Here is a 13,903-nt window from a genome sequence, read left to right as displayed (position 1 = left end):
ATAAAAATAGAGGCTTTAAATCTAGAAATTATTATGCTACAAATCAAAGCATACTTCTACGGTCAATCATTGTTGACCATCTGACAATGAGGCGGATTTTATTATAGATCATAAAGGATAATAAGAAAAAGTCATTGTGCAGGTTGAAGGTTGGAATGCAGGAATGCCTCTGATGAAGTTAATGAGGACTGAAGCTTCTTACCCACTCTGAGATTGGCTATAGGTTTGAATTTAATTTAGGGAGAGCCAGAACTTCTGGGATAGTCTTTGAAGACAGTGTTTGATAACATTTGACCTTCCTCCTACACCTGTACAATGGTTTCTTCGAAAGGAGAGAGAGTAGTGGAGCTATGTGGTACAGTTGTAGGACCTTGGGGTCTTCTCTTCCAATGTGGCTTTCCCTATATGTCTGTGTTCCTCTATGCAGGCCCCAGGAATTCTTGTGTGGTAGGCCATACTGAAAGTACCATGAAGTCTTAAGAATATTATGGGTTTTATGTGAAGATAATTTGACAATTCTAGGTTATAAAGTTAGTGCCTTTGGAAGAAACTTTCTGCTCTCTTCATTATTCTATCTGGGTTGCAAGTGACAGAAGTTGTAGTCTCCCTTAGAATTATACTGCTTTCTGAAATCCATGTTTCTATTAATGGTACCACTGTTATTATACCAAGCATTCTTGCTCAGTTTGGGTTAAATTTGTTCAGTGTTGGTTAAATACATGACTCATTCTCTTTTTCATTTATGTAAGCATTGAGAGAGATAAACTTTCCCCAAAGCACTTCTTTGGCTACATTCCATTAATTTTTGTTTGTTGTCTCATTGTTGCCATTCTCTTTAATGAAATTCTCATTTCTGTGATTTGTTCTTTAACCCACTCGTTTTTTTAGTATTAGATTTCAATTAATTTTTGACCTATGTTTCCTTAGCCCTTTATTGAACTTATATTTATTGAATTTGTCCTCTTTTCTATCAGTGCCCTCCCTCCCCTTCTGTTATCTCCATCCCCTCCTACTTTCCTGGAGAGTAAGATATTTCTATATTATGCTTCATGTGTATGTTATTCCATCTTTGAGCCAATTTTAATTAGAGTTAAGGTTCATGAAGTTCCCGCTACCCCAGCATCTTCCTCTCCACTGTAAAAAGCTCTTTTATATAAAATAATTTAACCCATTTTACCTCTTCCTCCCCCTTTCTAGCATTGTATCCCTCTTCCTTTCCCTTCATTTTTTCCCCCAATACCATCCCATCATAGACAACTCACATCCATACCTTTTGTCTATGTATACTTCTAACTGCCCTAATAAGGTCTTCAGAGATGCAAGTATCATCTTTCCATGTAAGAAGGTAAACAGTTTAATCTTATTGAAACTCTTAGGACTTCTTTCCTGCTTAACTTTTTATGCTACTCTTGAGTCTTGTTGAAAATCAAATTTTCTATTCACATCTGGTTTTTTCATCAGGAATGTTTTAAAGTCCTCTATTTCCTTAAATATCCATTTTTCCCTCATGAAGGATTATATACAGTTTTGCTGGATAGGTGATTCTTGATTGAAGTCTTAGCTACTTTTCTTTCTAGAATATTACATTCCAAGCCCTCCAATCCTTTAATGAAGAAACCACTAACTGCTGTGTTATCCTGTCTGTGGTTCCATGATATTTGAATTGCTACCTTTTGGCTGTTTATAATATTTTCTCCTTACCTAGGAACTCTGGAATTTGGCTATATTATTCCTGGGAGTTTTCATTTTTAGATCTCTTTCAGGAGGTGATTGGTGGATTCATTCAATTTCTATTGTATCCTCTGGTTCTAGGATATCAGGATTATTCCTTTAAAATGATGTCTAGGCTCTTTTTTTTAATCATGGTTTTCAGGTAGTCCTAGAATTATTAAGTTATCCCTTCTTGATCTATTTTCCATGTCAGTTGCTTCTCCAATTTGTTATTTCACATTTTCTTCTATATTTTTTCATTCTGTTGATTTTTTTCACTCTTTCTTAATGTCTTATGGGATTACCAGCTTCCACTTGCCCAGTTCTAATTTTTAAGAAATTATTTTCCTCAGTGAACTGTTGCACCTACTTTTCCATTTGGTCAATTCTACTTTTTAAGGAATTCTTCTCTTCAGCAAATTTTTGTACTGCCTTTTCCATTTGGCCAATTCAGCTTTTTAAGGAATTTTCTTAAGCACATTTTTCTAGATCTTTTTTCCATTTGGTCATTTCTGCTTTTTTATGAGTTCTTCCCTTTAGTGAATTTTTGTGACTCTTATCGTTTGGCCTATTCTGTGTATAAGATGTTATTTGCTTCTGTATTTGTGTGTGTGTGTGTGTGTGTGTGTGTGTTTGCCTCCTTTTCCAAGCAGTTGCCCTTTTTTCATTATTTTCTTTCATTACTCTCATTTCTCTTCCCAATTTTTCTTCTACTTCTCTTATTTAATTTTTAAAATCCTTTTTGAGATCTTCCAGGAATTCTTACTTTTGGGGGCTGAGACCAATTCACATTTTTCTTCATGGGTTCACATGTAGCTATTTTGACTTTGCTGTCTTCTTCTAAGTTTGTGTTTTGACCTTCCCTATCAACATAGTAACTGTATATAGTCAGGTTTTTCTTTTGCTGTTGTTTGCTTATTTTTCTTTTTACTTTGAACTTTATGTTAAATGTCAGTTCTGTTCCCTTGTCCAAAATTTCAGGATTTTCATAATGCAGTTTTCAGAGCTATTTCTGGTGGTCTATAAATTTTCAGTTTTTCCAAAGTGTAAGTAGTGCTCTTTGATGTCCTGGCTTGTGCTCTGATCTGCAAGCACTGTTTTTCACCCTGAAACTCTGACATGGGCTTTTGCTCCCTTGAGGCCTCATGCTTTAGTGCTAGTGTTCCTCACCACCCTGGGACTTTGACCCAGAATTGTGTATGGGCAATGTAGCAGAGTCCTGTATCCATGACCAGCAAAGGGTCCACTGTATTCTCCTTCTGACCAGCTGTCTGACTAAGATAGAGGTGGGGAACCTGCAACCTCAAGGTCCCGTGTAGCCTTCTAAATCCTTAGGTGTGGCCTTATGATTGAGTCCAAGTGTGACAGAACAAATCCTTTTATTAAGTGGATTTGTTCTATGAAGTTTGGATTCAGTCAAAGGGCTGACCTTGAGGATCTAAAGGGCTACATGTGGCCTCAAAGCTGTAGGTTCCCCTGGACTATACTATCTGTGACTGAGGGCTCCAGAAGCTGCCACTACTGATTCAGATTCCCCCATACACTGCTGCTGGCTTGTGAGGACACAGCTTGCACTGGACTGCACTCCACTCTCACCCCACCCAAACAGACCTTTCCTGCCAACTTTCTAAGTTGTCTTGGGCTCGAAAATGGTTTCATCTTGTTCTTTTATTGCTTCTACTACTTCAAAAATCATTTTGAGGCATTATTTTAAAGTTGTTTGGAGAGCTTAGGCAAGTCCCTGCCTTTATTCTGCCATCTTTGCTTTACCTAGAAAAAAGTTTTGATAGGATGATTTGCAAGCATTTACAAAGGGAAATAGTGACCATTAAGTTCTAACAAGGGCTCATCAAGAACTGGTTATACTACGCTAACTTCATTTACTTGTTTGACAGTTACTTAACTAGGTGACATTTCTAAATGTTTGCAAATCATCCTTTAAAAATATGTTCTACAAGTTGCGGTATATGAATGTAATGGAACCCTACTGTGCTATAAGAAATGAGGAGCAGATGGACTTCATAACAACCTGGAGAGACTTATTATAAACTGATGCTGAGCAAGAAGAGCAGAACCACGAGAAATCTGTACATGATCACAGACACGACGTATGTGTGACGACTAACTTCAATAGACTGGGTTCCTCTCAGCAATGTAAGTTATAAGACAACTCCAAGAGACTCATGATCAGAAGAGATACCCATATTCAGAGAAAGGGATGTGGAGTCTGAATGCAGATTGAAACAAACTACTTGCTGTGTTTCTTTTTCTTGTTTTCTTTTGTTTCCTCCTTCCCACTGATCTTTCCATCAGTTATAATCCTTCTTTACAACCTGACAAATGATTAATGTGAAGATATTTGTAGATTCTGTATTCCAGTGCATGCCACCATGCTGGTGGGGGGGGGGGAAGAAAGGGAGGGGGAGAAAATTTGAAACTCAAGGGACTGTGGAACTGAATGTTGTAAACGAAAAGTAAATAAACAAATCAATTTATTTTTTTAAATATATGTTCTATAATTTTACCAGAACTTGAATTCAAGCATACCAAGCTATCATTTTAAAACTCTGTTCTCTTCCAGTTGAGGAGAAAATGGAATAACATCATTTGTTCTTTAGTCCTTTGGTTCCTCTCCTATTTTCCATAGACTTTTAAGTATCAGTGATAGTGGTTCTTTAATTAAATTCATAAATTATATTTAGCAAATATTTTAAAATTATTTATTTTTATATTCTTTTCTTTTTTTTAATTCCCTCCTACTCCCAACCCCACCTACTGAGAAAGTAAGCAAGATGATATCAATTTTACATGTGAAATCATGCAGAACATTTTCCTTATTAGCCGTATTTCAAAATAAAATGGAAAAAAAATATATTTCCATTTGCATTCAGTTCATCTCTTCTCTCTCTGGAGGAGGATAATGCTATTTTATCATGAGTGCTCTGAAATTGACTTGAATCATTTTGTTGATCAGAGTAACCAAGTCTTCTGAAAGTAATAATCATTACATTACTGTTACTGTGCACAATGATCTACAAGTTCCTCTTACTTCACTTTGCATATAGTTCTTGCCATGGTTTTTTTTTTTTTTCTGAAATCCCCCCTCCATCACTTCCCACAGCACAATAGCACTCCATCACAATCCTCTTCTGTGACTTGTTGAAACATTCCCAAGTTGGTGAGCAACCCCTCAATTTCCAATTCTTTGCTACCATAAAAACAGCTGTTACAAATATTTTTATCCATCTAGGTCCTTTTCTTTTCTCTTTCATCTCTTTGGGATAAAGACCTGGTAGAGGCATTGCTGGGTCAAAGGGTATGCACAGATTTGTAACCCTTGAATGTTGTTGCATCATTAGCAACAATTACTAAACATCTGCTTGCTGTGTGCCAGACCTAACTAGATCAAGGGAAAATAATTTACTAGCCCTTCATGCTACATTTTGCTTGCAAGATGAAGTTATTTTTCAGTCATTTTTGACTCTTTGTGACCTTTTTTTGGGCTTTTCTTGGCAAAGATACTGGGGTGATTTGCCATTTCTTCCTCCAGGTCATTTTACAGATGAGAAACTGAGGCAAGCAGGGTTAGTTGACTTGTCAAGGGTCACATATCTAGTAAGTGTCTGAGGCCAGATTTAAACTCAGGAAGACTAGTCTTCCTGACTCCAGGCTCAGCATTGTATCCACTGCAACACCTCACTGCCCCTGCAAGATGAAGAAATGTTAGGAATGGAAAGGGACCAATATAAGAGAATGCAGGAGTAGGAATAGGACAGGATTTCACATTTGATCCCGAAGGGGCTAGGGAATCATTGGATGGGGAGCTGGTATGGTGGACCTGTGCTTTAGGAAGATCAATTGGAGAGCTGAATGAAGGATGGGCTGGAATGAGGAGAAGTTTATGGCAAGAAGACCAACCAGAAAGCCATTTCAATAGTCCGGCTGTGAGGTGACAAGGAGCTGAACCAGGGTGGTGCCAGTGTCAGAAGAGAGAGCATATTAGAGACAGAATTGACAATACTTAGCCTCCCCACTTGGACATGGAGAGTGAGAATGAAAAAAAGAGGGTGATACATAGGCTGTGAGATTGGGTGACAGTGGGAGACTGTGGAAAGTTAGGAAGAGGGGGGGCTTGGGGCAGGGGGAGACATTATGAGTTTAGTCTGAAACATGTTGAGTTCATCCTGTGTAAAGGACATTTACTCCGAGGTGCCAATAGATAGTGGGAGGTGGGATACTGGAGATCAGGAGAGAGGTTAGGGCTAGATAAATAGACCTGAGAATCAACAGCACTGAGATAGTTGACTCCAAGGGAGCTGATGAAATCACCAATGGAAATAGTATCGAGAGATAAGAAAAGAGGCCCCAAAACAGAGCACTGTGGAACCCTCATAATTGGTTGATGTGACTTGATGAAGCTCTAGCAAAGGAGACCAAGGAAGGGTCAGATAGGTAGGAGGAGAACCAAGAAAGAGGGAAGGAGAATGACCTGGAGGTTGGCAGATAACAATGGCCAGGATTTTGATATGTTGAAAGGAAGAAAGGTTATCAAGTGATGGTGAGGTAGAAGGGGAATCTGGAAGCAGCAAATAGGAAACAAGAGTGTTGATCAGGAAGTGGGAATATAAGTGAAAGTTAAAATGGTGCTGAAAAGGATGGCCAGGGAGCCTGTGTCATGGAGAGAGAGCCAGGTCTCAGGGAATCCAAGGTGGAAGGAGTGGGAACAGGAGTAGGCATTCCAAAGAACTCAGTGGAAGGGGTGGGGAGCATTGGAATGGGACAGGGTAGAAAGGAAGGTTGAGTTGAAGTAAATAGAAATAAGGAAGGGCTCTTGTGTTTTGTCCTTTGTTCTCAAAGAGGATCCTGACATCAGGAAGATGATGCCATGACTTGCAAATGAATTGGATTAAATGAGGGAGTACATTGTAAAGTCACCAGCTTCACTTTATCTTATGGAGCCATCTGGGTCCAGTGGAAAGATATACATCAGGACAGCTGGAGATGGCCTCCAAGGGAGGTTGATGGGCACAGAGAATGAGGTTTAAATAATGACAATCCTGCATTCAGAATCTGCCACATGACACACAATAGATACTCAACAGGTACTTATTGAGTTCAGCTCAAATGCTTTGGCAACAGTAGGCCTTTTGTTGAGGTGGGAGTTTGTTCATTTTTAAGGAATAAATTATTCAAGAAGGTTATCAGCATCCATAGGAGTTCAACCTCAGGGTGGAAACCTCTCAGGGGTTAAGGCAGCAGAGTATAGCTGAAAAATGGGGGAAGGAAGAAGGGAGATACCTCCATGGGGAGATCCAGGCAGGTGACTGACTGGTGGAGGGAATAGTATGAAATGTCTTATCCTTCCTTTCCCAGGCAGACTCAGGCAGGCAACAATTGGCATATGGCATCAGTTTTGCATACTTAAGCCTGGGAAAATTCCCTCTTCCAAAACTGAGTACTTATCTGAAGACCATCATCAGCCTCCCCTCCCCTTCATCCCCTCAGTCCTAGGCATGATGCTAAGATGCCAGCACCTAACAACTTAGTGGATTCACACAGCCATGCAATAACTAGAATATTTTTTAATTAAAATTCATTCTAGCACAAGTTTTGCTTTCATTCCAGAGCTAGACTGATAATAATATAACTGTATTTGGTAAGAAACTCTGAAATAATGGACCAATAATAATGTAAATGGAGTAGTAATAGATAAAGAGTTGTAGGATTAGTCCGGCTGGCCTGAGTTTCAATCCTATGTGACATTGGCTTTGTGATCTTGGTCATGTCACTCAACTTTTATGTGCCCACGACTTCACTTTCACTTCATGTTGGTGATTCTCAAAGTGTAATTTGGGGATTCCTGAGACCTTTCAGGGGGTCTGTGAGGTCAAAATTACTTTCATAATAATACTAAGATGTTTTAATTTCTAACGTGGCAAGTATTGATATCTATGACCCTCAATAGTTTTCAAAAGTATAAAGGGGTCCTGAAGCCAAACAAAATGAGAACTACTGTTCTATGTAGCCAATACCTTGCCGATCGTGTTTCTTCCTTGAAAACATTTGTCCTATACACCGCCTACTCTCCATTCACAATGTCACAACCCTGGTCCAAACCCTCATCTCTCCTCACTTGAACTTTTGCGATAGCCTTCTAACTAATCTTCTACCTTATTTCTTCCAATTCTTTTTTTGTTTTGTTTTCTAATCAGAATTTATTTGTTTTTAGTTTTCAACATTCATTTCCACAAGATTTTGAGTTCCAAATTTTCTCTCCATCTCTCCATCTCTCCCCTACCCCCACCCCAAGATGGCAAGCATATTGATTACCCCTTCCATCAACCTCCTCCCTCTTATCTCCTTTCCCCTTTCTTATATGACGAGATAGATTTCTATGCCCCATTGCCTATATTTCTTATTATGCAATTGCATGTAAAAACTATTTTTTTAATATTTTTTTTAAATCTTTGAGTTCCATATTTATTTCCTTCAAATCTAAATGCATCCTCTACTCAACTAGCAAGGTGATCTTTTTTTTTAAAGGTAAATCTGACCATGTCATTCCCCCCCCCCTTCCCTATATACACACAAAGAACACCAGTGACTCCCTCTCTCCCACCCCTGATCAATATCAAATTCTCTGGCATTTAAAACTCTTCATATTTTTGTTCATTCATTTCATTAGTGTCCCACCCTCCGTGACTCCTTTGGGGTTTTCTTGGCAGAGTTATGGGAGTGGTTTGTCATTGTCTTCTCCAGTTCATTTTACAGATGAGGAAACTGAAGCAAACAGGGTTAAGTGACTTACCCAGGGTCACACAGGTAGGAAGTGTCTGAGGACAGATTTGAACTCAGGAAGATGAGTATTGTAGAGTTCAGACCCAGCACTTTATCCACTGTGCCACCTAGTTGCCCCCACAGCTCTTGATAACTGAGCCCTTTCTAATCTTCTTATACTTGACTCTCCTCCACAAAGTCTATGAGCCAGCTGTAGTGGCCTACTTGTAATTCCTCAGTCATTAAGCCCCATCTTCCACCTCCCTGACTGGGCACTGACTGACCTCCATGCTTGGAACATTCTTGCTCTTCACCTCCACCTCTTGGTTTCTCTGATTTCTTTCAAGTCAGCTCAAGTCCCACCTCATGCAGAAGGCCTTCTCCCTGTCCCCTCACCCCATAACTGCTAGTACCTGTCCCTCTCAGATTGCCTCCCATCTATTCTGAATATGTCTGGCATATATCCAGTTATTTACATGTTATCTCTCTCATTCCAACATATATTCCTCGAGGACAGGGAATGTCCTTGTCTTTTCTTTATATTCCCAGCGATTAGTACAATGCTTGGCATATATTAAGTGCTTAATAAAATGCTTGTTGACTCACTGACCACTGAGTCATTAAAGGGTTTCTGTCTGTATCTATAGAAGGAGATATCTTCCCTGACTAAATCATAGGTCTCTAGTATATTATCTTAATGATAGTATTGAATATTTTCTTTCCATGGAAATATGAGAAATTATGGGAATTCCTACCCTGCCTCCAATGTTGGAAGCAAACAATCAGAGACCAGCTCAAATCATTCATCTTCCAGAAATCTTTCCCTGACACTAAGAATCACTCATGACTTCCTTTTTAGAGCACCTGTTACACTTATGGTCTATACCAGGGATGGGGAACTGAGTCCAAGTTTTACAGAATAAACCCTTTTATTAAGGGGATTTGTTCTGTGAAGCTGATTCAGTCAAAGGGCTGCACTTAAGGACCTAGAAGGTCACATGTGGCCTCAAGGCAGCAGGTTCCCCATCTCTGATCAATACCATATTACTCACCACATTGTTTCGGTGTCACAATATGGCACCATCTCCAAGAATTCTAAGTCAAACCACCTCTAATCCAAGTATAGGCATTTATTGAGATTGATGCCTCTCATGGAGCGGGCTATATTCCAAGAGGAACCAGAAACTTCAGAGAAAGCAAGATGGATTTTTATAGGGTAAAGATGTAATTATATAACAGAAATTATGAATATTAAAAAGGTGGGGGGGTTTGTTAATAGATTAGGTAATAGGGGAAGAGTCCCAGACTCAGTGTAACTGCTCATGCAATTACCCCATACAGAAAAACACATGGGGGGGGGTATATATGTATGATAATGATATTCTAAGTCTCTTTACATCACAATTTCACTTAAAGGACAGCTTTTGCTATGACTGTGCAGGTACTTAGGGAAAGCCCCTTCTATCGTTTTAGGGTCCTGCTTGGGCACACTGGTGGTGCTGCTTTCTGATTGGCTGAGTATTGTGGTCCTGTCTAAAACTAGATGGATGTGGTTGTGGTTGAGTGCATGTTACTGCGGGAAATATGAGGAATGGGTCTGGGGGCAATGGCTGGAGTCCCATCACATGGACATGCCTGCTGTTTCTGGGAGAAATGAGGCCATGGACACACCTGTTCTTCTAGTCAACAGTGAGGCACATATGAAGAAGTTAGGATATTGGGGGAGGGGGCAGGGTGAGTGGCTAGGTAGGGGCAGTGGGCCTGCTGTTCATTGGGGCCTATAAGGAAGTTAGAATATTGGGGGGGGGGAGTGCAGCTTTATTAAGATTCCATCAACATGATTACAATTTCTCTAGATTTTCTCTTTAATTATTTCATTTATCTATTAGTCATGTTTGATTTCCCCAACTAAATTTTAAATTCTCTGAGTCCAGAGTCCATGTTTCTGCTTCACTAGAATTCCCAATCTAGCCTAGGCCTAGCCCTGGGCAGTCCAGACCTGCTTGCTTACCTATTTAATTGACTAAAAGTTTCCCAGAGCTCGGCAACAAAATAATGTAGTGTTTATACATAGAATTTGTCTGCATCTGAAGACAGAAATAACTCCATCGAAGAGGTGTGTGTTCCCTAAAGTTTCCAAGAGATTCCAACCTAAATTTAGCATATGATATTCCAAGAAACGGAGGGGAAAGAACATATGTCAGGAGTCCCTTCGCACAGAGATCAGCTTTTCCCTCTCCACAAAGGAACACAGAATTTGAGAGGCTGAGGGGACTCCAGAGGCATTCTACAACCCATATGGGAAAGGGATCCTCTCTAACAAAAGGGCCAAGTGATCATCAAACCTGCACTAGAAAATCTCCACAGAGGGGGAAGTTCCACCACTGGAGGCAGGCCATTCCACTTTGGGGCAGTTCTAGTTATTAAACCATCGAGGACCTCCCTGACATCAAGTCCAAATTTGCCTCCTTGCAACATCCTTGTTCTGCCCATTGGGGCCAAACTGAATATGTAGAATCCGTCCTTCCCCTGAGAACTTTTCATGAACTTGAAAAAAAAATTGTCACCCCTGATTTTTTTTTTATTCTCCAGGTTAAATATCCCCAACTCTTTCAGTATGGACATGGATTAAAGGTCCTCTACTATCCAGGTAGGGCAGTGTTAGTTCTTGTTCTTGAAGAGGACCATGACCTCAGAGAAATGAGGGAAACTTGACTTGTTGTTGACTAGTTAATAAACCAGGTAGTCAATCTTTGAAAGACATTGCAGATAGATGAGATTGCCCAAATCCTCTAGGTGTGTGTTCCCTAGTCTTGGGCAGGCCCCCACCCACCTAGAAGGCCTTACTTCTTAGTAAAGTATAAACAGAATCTAATCTAGGTGAATTCTTGCTTTTGGGAAATAAGCCCTTGTTACAGTAACCCTCTATTGGAGTTTAGAGTAACCTAGTTTATAATGGAGAAAACCAACCAAAGAGGTCTGCCCAGATTGCTGGAGGTAGCTGAGTGATCATTATTAAGCCACTTACTCTGGAGGAGGGACTGAAGACTTTTAGCCCACCTCCTCATTAATAGATATGTCCACCCCCCTCATTAATTGTTCACCAATTAGGATAGATTTTCATCTCCTCCTCCAAAGGTATTTAAGCATTCAGTGATCTCCACGGTTCTGTGTTTGCTTACCTAGAAAAACCACTGATCATCAATTTATTATCATCTAACCTAATTAATAAATTGATTATTAGTTATCCAGAAACTCTGTCTCTTTGGCTTTTCATTCACCTCAGTATGTAAACATTTCAATGTACTTATTCATGTGCTGAATAATTCTGTGATATTGTCAAATTACATAAAAGTAAAGACATGAGAGAACAAGAATCCCAGTGAATTCTGAAACAATGAATTTATCTTAGACTTCTGTCCTATAACTTCTGATCTCTTCACAAGTGAAAGGAGAAAGAAGTCTATGCCAAACCACCAGGAAATGATAGTGCCTATGAAAGGATCGTCAAGGTCTGATGTAAAGTGTGGACACATTGTGGTCCTGCATATTGGTCAAATCAGACGTACCAGATTTGGAGAATTTTTGTTTTTAAAACTAGTTTTTCGACTTAGGGGCGGGAAGGGAGTGGGTGCAGGGGAGAAAGAGAGACAGCGAAAGAAAAAGAGAGAGGGGAGAGAAAGGATGTTACTTTCAAAGTGATGGGGTACAGGCTCTGGGAACCCCTGGAATCTTCCCACTTGATGAGGCATTTGCCTGAGGCCAAAAGTCTTTCATTATTGCTAGGCCCAAATCTCCATTACTCTTAACCTAGCCCAGCCCTGCATTGTCCTGCTACTTCCTAATCTTAATCCTATTAAAATATCTATACCCAAATGTGTTACCCTTAAACTAAGGGTAGCCCTCTATTGTTTGTCATCTCCAAGTAGCCTTCAACTATATCCCACCCTTAATCCCATTCCTGAAGATTGACCTCAATTCCATCAAAGATCATCCTTAGACTCCTCCTCAAGACCTTCCCCAAACCCGTCCTCTAGACCACCCCTAGATCCCCCCCACAATCTTTCTGGATGTAAGATTCATCTTACCTCCATGAAGGGGTCAGAGTCAGTCTAGCTCAGACTACAGACTAAGTCTGTATCAGATTATTCTGTTCAGTTTATGGCAAATCTTTCAGAAACTTTGTTTTACTTTGAGAGAAGTCTTGAGTTGAATTCATTTGGCAGGACATGGTGTGTTGCTATTTTGGGGTCTCAAGCACCCCCAAACTCCAAAGCTCAACAAAAGTAGGTACTGCTCAGGTAAACTACCAGACTCTCACAACCCCAACCTATTGTGTGAATAAATGCTAAGTTAAATTATCTCAGCATATAAACTCTAGAAAATCTTATAAAATTTAAGAGTTGAAAAGGATCTTCCAACCTCCTGATTTTATAGACGAAAATGAAGTATAGAAAGGTTGTGATTAGGGGCAGGTAGGTGGCACAGTAAATAAAGTACCAGCCCTGGAGTCAGGAGGACCTGAGTTCAAATCCAGTCTCAGATACTTGACACGCTAACTGGCCTCAGACACTCGACACTCTTACTAGCCCTGTGACCTTGGGCAAGTCACTTAACCCCAACTGCCCTGCCCTCTCCCCTCCAAAAAAAAAAAAAAGAAAGTTTGTGATTTACTCAAGTTCAAGGAGAGAGTAAGGGGAAGAATTAGAATTAACATAGTGTTCCTACATTTATGTTGCTTGGCATATAGTAGATACTTAATAAATGTTTATTTATCGATTACACACATATAAAGTAAGGCACTGTGCTATCTACCGAGGTACAATGGTAAAAATTAGACAATCTCTGGTTGTTTGGCAAAATGATGTCTAATTACCTAAAGCACCTGAATGAACTCTCTGTAAGTCAACTACTGTTGACTTTAAAAAATAAATTTGGTTCTGAGCTTTAAACTCTTCTTTTGAGAAACATTTTCAAAGAATAGAAAAAAAAAGAATTAAATGAAACTATGAATCTCTATTCCATAGTTTGCTTTAAAAAAAAGGTACATAATAAATTCAATATTTTATTTTCAAAGCTATCTTGCTTGTCTGTTTCCTCTTGAACTTCCTTCTATGGCCTTCTGTGAATTTTTTAAAAATGCTTCAATGATTCTTCTTTTTTGGTTATGCTATTTTCATCTGCTTCCCCTCCCATCTCTCCCAGATTAAAAAAGAAAAGAAAAGAAAAATGCAGTTCTTACAACAAATAAGCATAATTAAGTAAAATAAATCTGTACATTGGCCATGCCCACCCAAAAATGCATTTCTTTTTGGGCACCTGTAGCAGCAAGCACCCTAGCATACCCAGTGTGGCTGCTACCACAGGTTCTTAGATCTGCTTTTCTAAAGGAAAACAACTCAAAATGGGTTAACAA

The sequence above is a fragment of the Petaurus breviceps genome, unplaced genomic scaffold (genome assembly GCF_028583685.1).
Source record: "Petaurus breviceps papuanus isolate PSGF00001 unplaced genomic scaffold, PetGlider_PUasm1.0 175, whole genome shotgun sequence".
NCBI lineage: Eukaryota > Metazoa > Chordata > Mammalia > Diprotodontia > Petauridae > Petaurus > Petaurus breviceps.
This window is presented reverse-complemented; position numbering follows the sequence as displayed.